Raw genomic sequence first — 12,015 nt, 5'->3', positions numbered from 1 at the left:
TAAGAATTACTTGGAACACGAAAATAGTAGGTACACGATGAAATTTACTTGAATACCTTAATTCTTTTCTTGAATCATGTTGCATTATTACAAGAGATGCATGATTGACGTGTTGCATTAAATTGTCAAACTTTTCTCTCTGTTTTTCAGTAGAATGACCATACCCATATTTATTACAAGGATGTACTAACACATCAAACAGGCTCTTTGCTATACATGTGATTGACCTCCTAAAACTCGTATATGGAAGGGATTCGGTACTAGTTGATAATGTTGCATATTTGCATTTAACATTTCACCGGTAAACAAATTAAATGTTACCTAATCAAATATGTTCCCGTTCCAAGTGCATCGTGCGTATAGCCTCAATTCAATCACTACGATAGAGAAATTTGACCTACCAACTACAAGTTCGGGTGCAAGAACGATAGCCAATTTAAATGTTACCTAAACAAATAGGTTCCCATTCCAAGTGCATAGTATAGCCTCAATTCAATCATTTTGATAGAGAGATTTGACCTATCAACTACAGGCTCGAGTACAAGAACGATATCCAGTGCTTGGTAAGGTGCTACCCCTCACCCTCTAAGTTTTCTCTTTGTCTATGCATAGATTCCATTTCTTTCCTTTCTTAGCATATTCAGTGTGGTCATGTATGCAATAAAATTGACCTCCTATAGCTAGTTGGATCCAGTTGGTAGTGCAAATAAAGTATATGAAATCCAACTTGAAGAAGACAAGAAGCTTCTCTTCTTTGGAGTGAGGACTTAATGTTCAGTCATAATCATGGCTTCTTTTTTTTGGGGTTGTATGTTACAATAGTACCAGCAAAGCACCACTTTCTCTGTAACTTTGTTTTCAATTTTGTATTAGGTGGCCTTATTTTGCTTTTGGGTTTTGCCCCTCTTTCCATGAATTGATTGAACAGTACAAAAGAGTGGAATTCTATACCTTCTTTCCTATACCGATTGAAAGGGAATCTTGGAATAAAGTTGTTTGCATGTGACATATAGATCACGTCGTGAAAGTAGTCATGAATGTTTGTATTAGGGTAGGTTGTCTACATCACACCCCTAATGGTACGGTCCATCCCCAAATTCTATTTGAATACGAAATACTATGTACACTGGGCTACCGTTTTTTTACTCTACTGTCTGAATTAAGAAATATTCTGAATCATTACTTGAAAGATTGATGATGCTTTAGTTCAAAATTGGAACTTTCATATTCTTTTTGTCTAGTTTATACTTTATTTTCTTGGCTAAACTTTGGTCGGCAAGGGAAAAAAATCCCCGGGAAAAAAAAAAAAGAAAAGGTAGAATTTGGTCCATTCATTAAGGGATTATATTTAATTGATAATATGGAGAGAAGCTCTTTATTGACTTGGAGCGGCGCACCATTACTGGCTTGAGATATACGTCTATCCAATTAGCCTTCTATGCTTTTTTGACTCTTTCTGTGTATCTTTTTTGGTTTATTTACTTTTATAATTTGCTTTCTCTCCTCCTTAGCTTTCTTATATGGTGTTACAGTTTGTTTGCTTTTTTATTTCTACCCGGTATTTGATACTCGTATTTTGGCCAGGGCCAAATTAACGTGTCAAAAAGTCCCATATTGGAGAACAAAACGCTTCCTAACAAAAACGATTGCATACCCAAAACTCGAACTCGAAATCTCTGGTAATTAAGGATGAAAGGGTGCTTACCACCCTCATCACCTTTATTTGGGTTTTTTGTTTTTTTGAAAGGGAAATAGGAAAGGGGATCAAAAGGTGGTGAATCGAACTCTTACCGACAAATTAATTAATTAGATAGTCTGAAACATAATTTATTGGAGGAGGTACGAATAATCAAGTACTTGTTACTCCTAAGTTTCAATGATGACAATAGTGCAAATCTAATTTGTATCCATTTAATTGCAGGAAATTAGGAGGCAACACTACTTCAAAAAAAAATCCTTTTAGTAAGGACATCAGAAAGAAAACGAGATCAAGCAATAAGAACGATGCTAAATCAAAAGAAGTCAAAGCCATCAAAAAGGAAACAAAATCAAGTTCAGGCGCTAAAGGAAGTCAAGGCTAAATCAAAGGACATCGAGGCTTTCAAGAAGGAAACATATCAAATGCAGTTGCTAAAGAATATCAAGTCGTATTTCAAAGATTGATTTTGAATCTGAAGATACTGAAGATTGATCAACCAAATCAAGCCACAAATCACTCTCTTGAATATGGATATGAAAGGGAAGGACGTAAACGAATCCAGCCCATCTCTTGTGCAGGATTCGGAGGCACCCCTTGGGTCAAATCTCTTAGAGTATTATGTGCCTCAATCAAAGATCAATCTGCAACGGCTACTCAAACTCTCCTATAAGAAGACTGGAAAACTCAAGAAGACGATCACGCAACTACATCATTTGTTTCTAAGCCTTTCTAGTTCTTAGTACAAATATTGTATTCTTGAGTCTACAAGTGTCATAAAATATAGGAAGAGTTAGAACACAAAACGAGAGTTGTGTCAACATTGAAAAAATCATTGTTGCTGTATATCGTTGATGGTGAACGTACTAAAACCATCACTACTGCAAATATTTATCAAAGATCTAAGAGAACCCTTATAACCCAAGGGAACTGGACGTAGGTACCATATCGGTACTGAACCAGTATAAAAATTGTTGTGTCTTCCTTACCTTTCTATTCATTTAGTTCATTTTTACTTAAATCATTCACTGTGCATTGTCTAGTTGACTAAACTTACACTCAGTCAACTAAGATTTTTAAATCGGCTATAATTCACCCCCCCTTCTTGTACTTTCAATTGGTATTAGAGCAAGGCTCACAAACTTTGCTTAACAGCAAGTGAGGAAAAGATCATGGGATCAAATATAGTCGTTGGAGCGCTATTTCAAGAAGGAACTTCTCAGGTATGACCCCCGTATTTTAACGGCCAACATTTTTCTCATTTGAAAGTACGTATAGAGACCTACACTATGTCATATGACATTAAAGTTTAGCGCGTGATCAAAAAGGAAAATCTTCCAATTCCGCCAAAGAAAGATGAAAATGGCCAAGTCATAGTATCAACCGATCCACTTGATTTAGATGATTACACTGAAGAACAATCATCTATCATAACAGTGAATGCTAAAGCAAAAAATCTGTTGTACAATGCTATCAATGGAGAAGAATATGAAAAGATATCAAGCTATGAAACTGCAAAGGAAATGTGGGATAAATTAGAGGTCACATATGAAGTAACCAATAAAGTGAAAGAAACAAGGATCAAATCTCCAAGTTTGAGACTATGAATTATTTCAAATGAAGGATGGAGAATCAGTAGAGGAAATGTTCTCCAAGTTCAGAAAAATCCTTGGAGATTTAAAGTTTTTTGGTAGACCAATCAAAAGCGGAGAACATGTAAGAAAAATTCTAAGAAGTCTTCCCACGATTTGGCAACCCAAAGTCATTGCTCTAGAATGTCAGGATCTTGACAAGATATCCTATGATGAACTTAGAGGTAATCTAATTGCATTTGAGAAAACATACTTAGACAGGCAGATTCAACAAGAAAAGAAGAAGACATTTGCATTCAAAGCAGTTGTGGCTGAACCAGAAAATGAAAAGGAAGAGGAAGGAGGAGAACAAGATGAAAATATAGCTATGCTCTCTCAAGTTGTAACAAACATGATGAGGAAAACAGAAATAGCAGGAGAGGTAAATCAAACTTCAGAAAAGGAAGGATGAACAATTATAATGATAAAAATGATGGAAGATGCTATGAATGTTGAAAACGTGGACACATTTAAGCTAAATGCCCTGAATTGAAAAAGAAACTCAGCAGGAACTTTCAAAAGAAGAAATCCTATGGAGCTTAGAGTGATGAAGAAGAATATGATCACGAAGAAATCGCCAACATGTGTTTTATGGCCATCGATGGAGATAGCGATGAAAACCTCAGGTGAAGTTGGTCTCATGGCAGACGAAGGTACAAGTGAGGTACGTCTTCCTACATGTCCTAACTGTCATGAACTTCAAGAATTTATTGACATTGCCCTTGTAGATCTTGAGAATGTTCTGAATGAACTTCGAAAAATCCAAAGAGAAAAGAAAGATTGGACTCTGAAGTTAGAAGTATGTGAGATTGAAAGAGATATGCTTCAAGATGAAGTTAATGAACTTCAACTTCAACTGAATGGATTACGAAAATCCACTAGTCATAGATCAATTAGATCAAATCAATTTGTTCCTCACAATCCTCCATCTAGAACTAGAAATCCTTCTTCATGTACTTATTGTGGTAAAAATGGGCACATCTTTGACCATTGCAGGTTTAGAATCAGAGGAGAAAATGTCTCTGAAAATTCCAATAATCCCTCATGTTTCTACTGTGGAAAACTTGGTCATACTTCTAACCATTGAAGGTTCAAGAACAATAGGAGATGGGTCTGGCGACCCAAGCCCTTCAGTCAAGCTAATCTCAGAATACTAACCATTCAGGACCCAAGAAAGCTTGGGTACCTAAAACAAGTAATTCTCTTTTTCTGCAGAAACATCGCAAGAAGAATAGAAAAGGGAAATGGTATCTTGATAGCGCATGTTCAATACATATGACTGGTGACAAACAACTGTTCAAGACGGTCACCAAATTAGATGGATAAGATGTCACATTTGTAGACAAATCAAAAGGAAATGTAATTGGAGTTAGAAGAGTTCCTCTCAGCTCAACATGTGACGTAGACGAAGTATACCTGATTGATGAACTTGGTTACAATCTTCTCAGTATCAGTCAACTATGTGACAATGACTATGAGGTTCGTTTTAAAAAAATATGGTTGGTTTATTGATGATGAATCAGGTAAAGTTATTCTTTCTGGTAATCGAGACATGAATGTCTATACTATTAGTAATATAGACAGTCTTGGTAATCAAATTTGCCTAGCGTCTATGATTGATGATCCCTGGGTATGGGATAAGAAGCTTGGCCATGTAGCATGCATACTATTCAAAAACTTTCTAAATGCGATCTTGTCATTGGTCTTCCAAAACTAGATTTTTCAAAAGATCATATTTGTGATGCATGTCGATTAGGAAAACAAACTCGTTCATCTTTAAAAATCAAAAACATTATTTCTACTACTAAACCTCTTCAACTCTTGCATATGAATTTATTTGGTCCAACTAGAACTGCTAGTATTGGTGGTAGAAAATACGCTTTTATTATCGTAGATGATTTTTCTCGTTTCACTTGGATTATTTTTCTGAGTCATAAAGATGAAGCTCTAAGGAATTTTGAAGTCTTATGTAGGAGGGTACAACGTGAAAAGAGATACTACATCTCCACTATCAAAAGTAACCATGGAGGAGAGTGATATCACCCAAACTCACACCACTAATTTAGGTTGCGAGATGGTCGATGCAATAATAAAAACCCAATACGAGTCGGGGTCGATTCCACAGGGATCTTGATGTGGGATTAGGTATGTACCTAGTTTGAATGTATGATGTGCCTAAGATTATACTTCCATAATTTTCAATTGTCGTTTCTACTTCTACTTTTACTCTAATACTTGTAATTGTAAAGCTACAAGACAATATTTTTGATTTTGGTTGTTTTTCAAGTTATAAAAGATCTAGGGTTACGACTTACGCCTAGTTGGTTACCTAATGGATTTAGAGCTTTAGGGCATGTTTGGTTGATTGGGATATAATATATCAATCACATGCAATTACTCACTCTATACCTCTCGGTAGTTTGAGTAATTTTGCTCAATTTGGCTTTCTCAAGTCCAAATGGGTATCTCACGAAACAAGTGATAAATGCTCAAGTCGGGTCTTACTATCTCTAGATTCGACCCTTTAATTGGGGCTATCAATTTTTTGCGTTCACCCCAATTTCTTGTTATCCAAGTTTTCCTAAAATTAGTCTTACTTTCTCAAGTATATACTAAGTCAATTAGGCATGAATCAATGTTTGCAACCATCAATTCTCAAATTCAAGCAAGAACTAGGCTAAATATCATATACCCAATCATAAATAAGCCTTAAATCAATCACTCATTAAGTACCCATACTAGGGTTGGGTCACAACCCTAGCTAAGGGTTTAGCTACTCATGGAAAGTGAAGAAATTAAAGAAGAAACTAAGATAAAATGCATAATAATTGATTAAGGAAAGAAAATCTAATATTTAAATGCTAAACTAGTACAAAGTTACCCAATACAGTAAATAAAAACGGCTCTCAGTGTTCAGGTGCACCAAACTTAACCTAAAAATGATAAAAAGATCTATTTATACCGAGCTAAAAATAGCTGACAAAATTGCCCCTGCGAAGGTTGTGCGGCCGCAAAATTCTATGTGCGGTCCGTACTTTGAGACTGACTAGTCAGGTTGGCTTTCTGCGGTTGCATAAAAGTGAGATGCGGCCGCACTTCCTCTAATTGTGCGGAACGCATATTTCTGAGTGCGGCCACACTCCTGCTCTTGGACTGGATCTGGGTTTCATTCTGCGGGCCGCACATTTATGAATGCGGCCGCACAATAATAGTGTGGTCTGCACATCTTCAAGCTCCCAAACTACAAGTCTCTGAATCTAGTCTTCTGCGGTCGCACATTAATTTTGCGGTCCGCACTCTTTGAAGAAATTCTATCAGTGCATCTTCAGAGTTTGCGGCCGCACACAATATTGTGCGGTCCGCACTGTATCCCTTTTTGCCTTGTTTTCATTCTTGTCCAATTTTACTCATTTTTGAGTTAATTTTCACTTCTTTGGCTTGTTTCCCAATATTCCTGCAAGAAAGCACATTTTATTAGTTCTCGAGAATACCTTTAAGCATTTTTGAGCTAAAACGTAAGTAAAAGAGAGCAAATAATCGGTCAAAATCTCTACTTATCAACTCCCCCAAACTGAAGCTTTTGCTTGTCCTCAAGCAATTAAGGCAAGTTCCCACCTTCATTAGAAAAAGGGTTATTTCAGGTGGCCTAAGTTGAATCAAACACAAATCAATTCGATCCAACAATTACCCACACGCTCATGAATCATTAACAAGCCTATGATTTGAATGTTAAAGCACAAATGGCTCTAATGTGACACTTGAGCATCAAGGGTTGACTTTGTTCATCAAGGAAGCTCGCACTTTCATGCAGGTTACTGTGGATCCCAAATTCCTCATCCTATACTCTCTGGAAGCTCATCTCACTCACGAATGAAGAATTCAATTCAATGACTCGAGAAAGATTCGCCCATCACTCTCAAAAGAATGTCACAAGCCCGACTTAAGTACCATATGCTTGCCTCTCATGTAGATCACCACTAATGTAAGCTTGCTTATCTTGAAATTACGTAGGGCTTTTTCGGCATGTAATGAAGGCTTTTGGACTAAGAAGGGAAATATCGGAATGGAATTGGTCCATCTTTCCTTTAGCATTTCATATTCTCTTTTTGGCTCTTACTTTGCCGACTCTTTGAGTCATTTTCTTTTCCCTTAAGGGGGATTATAGAGACTTGACATCACTCTTTCTTTGTCATGCTATTCATACTTTCCTTCTTTGTTTTTTCCATACTTTGAACTTTTTCTATCTTTTGCATCTTTTCAACCCTTTCGCATTATTCACTTTCTTTTTGTATTTTTCATTTCTTTTCTCTTTTTGTTCCTTGTGACCATCTTTAAACTCCTCGTCTCTCCCACAAACTTATGTTTTTGCCATTTGAATCACATGAGTGCTAAAGAAAGTTAGGGTACCAAGAGAGAGTCACTATAAAACAGGTAAAGGCTAGTAATGTGGTTATCGAATAAAAAGGCTTTAGGCTCAACAAGGTTTACTAAGGATGATATCATTGGTGGGCCATGGAAAGTTGCAAAACGGGTCAAGGAAAGCCTACAATCACTTCTCAAGCAAGGCTAACTTATAATTTCACCTAGAAACACATTTGGGGCAAGTTCTAGACTACTCGCACGGGTACTTGGACTTGTAACAAAATACCTTGCCTCTCACACAACCGGATTGTCAAAGAGAATAGAGTCGAGGGCCCACAACAACCGCATTCAAGATTGTATATCACTAATGGTTCTACTAAATCACCCGATGATTGCCTAAGTCAAAACAAGAGTCACAAGGTCACTAACTAGGGCTATTTCTTTACAAAAACTTATTTTTAACCATAAGCGCGTAGTTAAGTATGTTGGTACCAAGTGAAGCATGCTTGATCCTTATTTATTCATTAATACTACTTGTTTCTACCTAATCATCAAAAACTGACTCGATCCCTTAAGAAGGTTGTCACGCCATCCATTGTTGGGAAGAGCCACCTTGTTCACACAAGACCCACCTTTGGAAAGAACCGTAGCATTAAGAAAACCAAAGGCTTATTGTTCACTAAAATAAAAAAAAAAGAAGCTAACAAATCAAAAAGAAGCTAATAAAGTAACTAAGAAGTTATACTATTAAGAAAACAAAATGAAGAAGCTTTGAAATAAACTATTGAAAGTAAGGCAAATGAATATACAAACCGAGGGGAATAGAATATATACAAGAGGGATGGATATATACATAATGAGGGAGAAAATAAAAATAAAATAAAAAGAGTATTAAAGTTATTACAGGCCTAAAAGTAATCAAATGTCATCAAAATGTCATCACAGTCATCCAAAATGAACCAAAATAGACCACCCCCCAGAATAAGAACAAGCATTATCCTCAATGCTTAGCAAAATCAGAACAAAAGAGGGTAGAGTAAAGAAAACTCCCTATATGGTCTCAGGGTGACTGGCAGCATCACCACCCTCAGTCTCCTCGCTCTGTATCTCATCATCACTAGGCTGAGGGACAACAAGGTTGGTCAGCATCTGAAGCATCTCATCAGCAGTGGGGGCAGTGAGATCTGGCTCGTCAAACTGGCCAGCTGGTGCCTCTGCTGATGGTGTTGTTGTGTCAGCTGGTACTGGTGTATCTGTCTCCATTAGTAGGTTAAAAGGAAAATCACATGCTGCTGCTATCTTCGTCACTTCTTTTCTCAAACTCTCCACTGCTTTCTTTGAAGCTTGGGATTTCCTCATCTTCTTCACCTGCTTGGTCAACTCCTCAATAGCACCCCTGTGAGCCACCAGTGTATCCATAATAGTCTTTTGGTTGTCCAGAATCTTCTTCAATGTTTCCTCCACTAACGGAGGGACCTGTGGTGCTGTTGGGGTAGAGGAATGTGCTGCAACAGTACTGGATATGTCAAACAGCTTAGAAGTGATTGTCTGCATCCAGTTGTTGAGGCTCGTCAAAATCTGGGAGACTCGCAGCGCAGTGAGAGGATAAGTGGATGAGGCTGGCACTGGTAATGCAGCTGATGGCCTAGAAGATGAAGGTGGTGGCATTGCGGCTGTCCCGATGGAAGGCCCGGCTGCTGTGGAAGGCATGGGAGCTGTAGATGGCTCAACAGCAGCCTCAGAACCCACCACCGATGGCTCGTCAGACTGACCAGCAGTGGTAGTGACCTTACTCTTGAACTTTGGGTTGTCAGCACCCTGCAGGTGGTACCATGAGAAAGGCTTTTTTGCCTTTACTTTTGTGTCATATGGCCTCGACTCCACCTTGGAATCATTGAAATACTCTGTGAGGGTGTTTGGATAAGGGTAGGACTTTTCTCTTTTTCGGACCGCCAATGTGATGTTGGTTGACATGATGGCACCCACATTGATCGGGTACCCCACCATAATAGAAGCCACTAGAACTGCCAGTGAAAGTGGGAAGTTGTTCTCATTCAAACTCGGATCAATCCGGCTACACACAAAGGTTTGCCACCCTTTAGCTTCAAAATTGAGGGTGGCCCGGAGGATAGGAACTCCTACTGTAATCCATGGTGGTAATGGTCCTCGGGCGACCAAAATCTCAGCTAGCCAAAGGCGAGCTACATCACCCAGAGCCAACTGCTCTCGGTACTGGACTACCTCCACTTCTTCAAATCCCAAATAAGTGCTCAAAGAGCAGGCGTCGAAGCGGACTTTCAAATTTCTCACCTTTGTCACTTTTGTCCCCTTCTTGATGTGAGCCACATTGGCATAGAACTCCCTGACCAAATGCTCATTTGCATTGATGACACTGTGGGTTAACCACTTCCTCCTCTTGCGCTCCCAAAAATGTCTAAGGATATTTGGATTATGAATATCCAAATCCTTTATTAAGAACTGTCGCTAAAATTCTCCGAACATGTTGAAAGTTGTCAAGCTTATGAACCGATCCTCCCATATTTCCTTTTTCTTCAACCTCTCAAGGCCTCCCATTTGAGTGTCCCCCCCCCCCCTACCATCATCTGGTTCATCATCATCATCGACATTAATAGCTACTAGTGCCGGAGGGGTAGGTATAGATGAGGGCTCGGAACCCTGGCTTCCCGAATCAGAATCCCCAGAAGAACTAGATATAGGTTCGTTGCGCAATTGATAATGCCTAGTGGGTTAGGATGGTTGGGACTGGCCTCGGGTTGGACCTCCATTGAATGACCCTCGGAAGCTTTCTTGGATGGGGCATAGGAACTGGATTCTGAGGGCTCTATGGCCCTTCCTCTCTCGGTGGTCAGCTTTTTAGCAATAGGCTTTGATTGTACTCTCCGAGGGTGAGTGCCTTTTTCTCTGCCTCGGGAGGATTCACCTTTCTGTTTTGATGTATCACCTCCACCACGTGATCTAACCATTGTCTGCAATACAAGGTACATAGGTCAGTTGAGTTCAAAACAATTCAAATATTTGCAGAACAATTGCAGCACAACAGTCATCAAAGGAGACAGTGCAGACCGCACAATTCTGAGTGCGGTTGCAGACTGTCTAGTGCGAACCTCACAATTTTGAAGTGCGGTCGCACACCCTAAAGTGCGAAACGCATAGTTGTGAGTATGGTCGCACATCCTGAAGTGCGGACAACAAATTTTTGAGTGTGGCTGCACAAGTCCAATCCTGAGATACTGATTCTCTGAAGTTCAAACGTGCGGTCGCACACATTTTTATGCAACCACACAATTTTTCTGCGGACCGCACAATTTTGAGTGCGGTCCGCACTTTTCAAGCCCAATTTTTTCCCTAATCAAGTGGTCTGCGGACCGCATAAATTTGTGTGCGGCCACACAATTTGAACATTTACGACAGTAAGGTTAGGGTTCTTGCAAGTTTTCACAATTTATACATGGCATGCACAAATTAACATGATTAATGGTCTACCCAGTCCCTAATGAACATATATGAAACTACCCACATGAGTTTTTAAGCACATATTAAGCACATTTGACATTTTTAGGCCTAAAAATAACTAAACTAATCAAATAAAAAAAAATAAAAATTAAGAAAAATGGACAAAAATCTAACATGGATTGAACATGCCAGTAATGAATGATGCAGGTGAGAAACTAACTTGATGAATTGAGGGTGATTTGTGAACTATTTTGTGATTTCAGTGTTTTCTTAGGGCTTGTGAATTCAGAGAGCGTAAAGTGTGAATAGTGTTGAAAAGCTTTATTTATAGTTTGACCAAGTTGGTCAAAAAGTTAGGTGAGTGCGGCCCGCACTCTTTACCTGCTCTTTAAACTGAAATTCTGTGGTCCGCACAATTTTGGGTGCGGCCGCATTTTGGCCAATTTTCTGCAAATCCAAACTTAAGAGAGTTCATGTTTTTGGGTCTCCAGTTGTGCAGCCGCAGAGCCTTCTCTACGACTGCAATCCTTTTTGTACGGTCCGCACAATTTTGGTGCGGTCTGCATAATTTTAACACTTGGCCAATTTTTTCAATTATAGTCCTTGCAATACATACCCATTCCTGCAATTCACTTCAAAACTAGTTAGCTCAATACAAAACCTATCTAAAAAAGGAAGAAAATAAAAAAAATGAAAAGAAACATGGGTTGCCTCCCAAGAAGCGCCTGATTTAACGTCGTGGCATGACGCAGGTTACCATCAATCACTTGAAATGAATCAACGCCACAATGTGGAAATCATCAACCTTTCCAAGATAATGTTTCACCCGTTGACCATTGACTCTAAATACTT

At 38.8% G+C, this 12,015-nt stretch overlaps 1 long non-coding RNA gene across 1 annotated transcript; it reads left to right on the top strand.

The window, feature by feature from the left end:
* The first annotated feature begins 211 nt into the window (after positions 1-211).
* LOC104094090 (uncharacterized) lies at positions 212-2,720 on the top strand. Its single transcript, XR_685794.4, has 2 exons — positions 212-568; positions 1,922-2,720. It is a non-coding gene; the product is annotated as an uncharacterized lncRNA (long non-coding RNA).
* The last annotated feature ends 9,295 nt before the right edge of the window (positions 2,721-12,015 follow it).

This window comes from Nicotiana tomentosiformis, chromosome 11 (genome assembly GCF_000390325.3).
Source record: "Nicotiana tomentosiformis chromosome 11, ASM39032v3, whole genome shotgun sequence".
Taxonomy (NCBI): Eukaryota; Viridiplantae; Streptophyta; class Magnoliopsida; order Solanales; family Solanaceae; genus Nicotiana; species Nicotiana tomentosiformis.
This window is presented reverse-complemented; position numbering and strand designations above follow the sequence as displayed.